The 4495-nt window shown below is 36.8% G+C and overlaps 1 protein-coding gene across 1 annotated transcript in view; it reads right to left on the reverse strand.

Annotated features, from left to right (window-relative positions):
• gmds (GDP-mannose 4,6-dehydratase) overlaps positions 1 to 4495 on the reverse strand; it is a 320644-nt gene that overhangs the window by 1057 nt on the left and 315092 nt on the right. The gene's annotated exons all lie outside the window — the stretch shown is intronic.

A 4495-nucleotide genomic window follows, 5' to 3' on the forward strand; every position in this document is an offset into this window, starting at 1 on the left:
TATATATATATATATATATATATATAGGCAGATTAATTGATATTTGATTCACTTTTCAATAAATAAATTAAAAATAACGACAAAATTTCATTTGCGTTTGATTTTAAATCATTTTTACATTTAGTTAAAAAAGGATTTTGTTTCTTTAGATTTAATTTGACCTAAATAATTTTATTTATTAAAATAATATCACCGCATTTGAACTCCTTTATGTTTCAAATCTGCCAGAAAAAAACAAACAAACATTTTTTGTTAATAAAAATAAAGTTGAATTAAACGTGTTAAAAAATATGAATCTGTATGTGAGAGCAGATGGTCTTAATAAAAAAAGCAAAATCTAGACTTGTTTTATTGTCTTTAAAACCTAAATATATATATATATAAATAAATATATTTAAATTTTATTAAAGCGTTTATAAATGCTAATAAATGTAAATAATTAACTAAGTTTTAGAGTTTGCAGCTTAACTGGTAATTCTTAAAGATGAATATCTACGCGTAATTAAATAAATTAATTAATTAATTAATATAAAAAACATAAAGATGAGTTTAATTAAATTGCGTACAAACTTTAAATTAACGTTTTTATCAGCTAAAATGAACGATGATGTTGCTGATAATAAATAGTTTATTAATTTAAGAAGTCATTTAATACAGAGCAAGAATCAAGTTTTAATTCTTCTTTGTTCTGGGAACGAAGTAATTTTCTAAATAATAAATAAATAAATACATTTTAAAAAGCGCGTTTCAGGAATTCTTTGTTAATTTCGAAACGAAGAAGCAAAACAAAGTTTTCAACCAAATGTAAAAGGAGTTCATTTTCACCTGAGTGTTTGTGTTTGATTTGCATGTGTCTGCAGGGCCTCAACAGGAGGGGGGATAAAGCAAACACGGTGTCACCTGTGAGGTCCCAGCCTTCTGGACCGGGTCTGAACCGAGCCGGGACCCCGCAGAGCGCAGCTCAGCAGGTGTCTGTGATGGGCTCTCTGTGTTCATGTCTGTGACAGATTTAAGGCCAGGAACAAAAACAGCTTTTATGTGATAAATTGCAACTGATTTAGAAACATATGTATTTGTTATTGAATAAAGATTGATCTGTTTTCTGATGGAGAACTTTCCTTCTGAGGCCATGCTGATCCTGTTAGTCTTAAACACGTGCGCCCCCTGGTGGTCAGAACATTAAAGTGCACCTTTACCCCATCTTGCTCTAAAAGTCTGAAGCTTCAGAGTTTTCAACAATTAAATCAGAATATTTCCATCTACATGTTTCAGCTGTGTACAAACACAACATCAAACAATGCAGAAGCATGTTAACGTTAATTTACCTCAGTTTGCCGAGGTGTACCGCAAACCCACCCACACAGACCAGTACTTGTGGTTTGACTCCCATCACCCTCTGGATCACAAGTTAGGAGTCATCAGGACTCTGTACCACAGAGCAGACAGCGTCCCCACTAACTCAGGAACCAGAAGGTGAAATCCCACACAAGACAGGCTCTAGAGCAATGTGGATATCCTAACTGGGTCTTCCTGAAAGCAGAGAAGAAACCCAAACTGGACTCCAGTCAGCCATCAGGTGAGAAGGAGGAACCCAGACCCAGACCAGTGGTCATTCCGTATGTTGAGGGGGTATCAGAGAAATTTAGACGTTTATTTTCTCAACAAAACGTCCCAGTGGTTTTTAAACCCCAAAATACATTAAAGACCGGTTCATCCCAAAGATCCGTTCCCCTGGCACAGAGTAATATTGTGTATGTTGTTCAGTGTCAAGAGGGTGATCAGTCTTACATCGGGGAAACTAAACAGCCACTGGCCAAAAGGACGGCCCAGCACAGAAGATCAACATCATCAGGCCAGGATTCTGCAGTTTCATCTCCAGGCCAGCGGTCACTCATTCAAGGATGAAGATTCAATTCAACATATTGCGCCAATTCACAGAAGTTGTCTCAGAGCACTTTACAGAAACATTCACATACATAGAAAATCCAATTAGTAAAGTTTTCTATCTAAGGAAGCCAACAGACTCATTTGAATCTTCACTTCATTGCAGTCTCCCATCCTGAGCAAGCACAATGGCAACAGTGGAAAGGAACAACTCCCTTTTAAACGGAATAAACTTCCAACAAAACCAGGAGAACCTGAAAGACAAAAACACACGTCAAGGATAGAAAAAATAATCACAAATTCAAAACAAGTTGAGCAGAGCGAGTAAAGACAGGAGCAGAGTTTTAAAAAACGTGGTCAGTTTGTCCTCCAGCAGTCGAAGCCACAGCATAACTAAGGAATAGCTCAGGAAACCCAAGCCAGCATGAACTATAGGATTTATCAGAAAGAAAAGACTTGAGCCAAGTCTTAAAACTGGACAGTGTGTCAGCCTCACGGGCAGAAACTGGGAGTTTCCACAAGAGAGGAGCCTGAGAACTGAAAGATCTTCCTCCCATTCTGCTTTTGGAAACTCTAGGAACCGCAAGTAAACCTGCAGCCTGAGAGCGAAGTGCTCTGTTAGGAAAATATGGAACAATAAGATCTGTAATATAAGATGGAGCTAGGTTGTTGAAAGAAGTTCACATCCTTGATAGAGAGGAATGTTGGTTTGAGAGAAGAGTGAAGGAGGCCGTCTTTGTAAAGAGAACTTGACCATCATTAAACCAGCACGACGGCTCAGTGGTTAGTACTGTTGCCTCACAGCAAGAAGGTCCTGTGTTCAATCCCCGGTTGGACCTGGGGTCTTTCTGTGTGGAGTTTGCATGTTCTCGTGCTTGCGTGGGTTTTCTCCGGGTACTCCTGTTTCCTCCCACAGACCAAAAACATGCATGTTAGACTGCCTTCAGGTCCAGGCCTCCCTTGCAAGAGATCTGTGACCTGAACGAGATTTTCCTGGTTAAATAAAGGTTCATAAATACATAAATACAGTAAATAAACGGGTGGGACCTCCGTGCCCAACTGTTCCCTCTTACAATGCTGTTATTGTATCCCTCAGCCCTCTGTGAATTGCAAGTGACCATCAGTGCACTAACGATCAATGGTTAGACTGAGGGTCCTTCTTTAGCATGTAATTTTTTTCGGAGGTGGGAAGTTTGCCAGTTTTGGCTGTCAATGACAAACTGGTTGATCCACTATGAGAAGGTGCTATTTATAAGACTGAGTTTATTGCAGCGCCTCAAACGGAAGAAGTCTTTTGAATAAAAGACGAGACTATAGTTTTAAGGCTGTTTTCACACTTTTTCTATATTTGTACCTGATCATGGCAGCATGATGAGCACCGAACGCAAATTTAAAGAAGAGGAAAAAAAATATGACTTTTTTTTTTGTTTCTCATTTTGTGACGTGGTCTTGTGATAGGAAGAAGTTGGTAAAGACAATACCATATCATACCAGCTTTATTTATAGAGCACTTTAAACACCTACGGGACCAAAGTGCTGTACACGCAACAAAACAATCATTCAGTCAGATAATAAAAGTGATTAAAATGATTAAAAGTCAAAAGCTCAGATGGTGTCAAAGGCCACGGAGAAGAGATGGGTTTTAAGAAGGGATTTATAATGGATGGATGGATGGATGGATGGATGGATGGATGGATGGATAGATGGATGGATAGATGGATGGATGGATGGATGGATGGATGGATGGATGGATGGATGGATGGATGGATGGATGGATGGATGGATGGATGGATGGATGGATGGATGGTCTTGTGACAGACTTGTGTTGCTGGCCCTGGCACATTGTACTCTACAATGGATCCTGCATGGAAACATGGCTAGAGAGAGAGAGATGGGTGGATGACTTCTAGCTGACTTAGTCATTTAAAAACAAGCAACATTGTATAATAAGGAATACTTAAACATTAATGTACCCATGTTAGTCAGAGGCAAGTTGTTTTGGACGTTATTTTGCCCCCAAAAGAGAATAAATACAAATTACAATACAATACAATACAATACAATACAGTACAATACAATACAATACAATACAATACAATACAATACAATACAATACAATACAGCACAATACAGTACAGTACAGTACAATACAATACAATACAATACAATACAATACAGTACAATACAATACAATACAATACAATACAATACAATACAATACAATACAGTACAGTACAATACAATACAATACAATACAATAAATACAATACAATACAATACAATACAATACAATACAGTACAATACAATACAATACAATACAATACAGCACAATACAGTACAGTACAATACAATACAATACAATACAATAAATACAGTACAATACAATACAGTATAATACAATACAATACAATACAATATAGATACAGTGCAATACAATACAATACAGTACAATACAATACGATACAATACAATACAATACAATACAATACAATACAATAAATACAGTACAATACAATACAGTATAATACAATACAATACAATACAATATAGATACAGTGCAATACAATACAGTACAATACAATACGATACAATACAATACAAAACAGTACA

This window comes from Nematolebias whitei, chromosome 3 (genome assembly GCF_014905685.2).
Source record: "Nematolebias whitei isolate Nwh7 chromosome 3, NemWhi1, whole genome shotgun sequence".
NCBI lineage: Eukaryota > Metazoa > Chordata > Actinopteri > Cyprinodontiformes > Rivulidae > Nematolebias > Nematolebias whitei.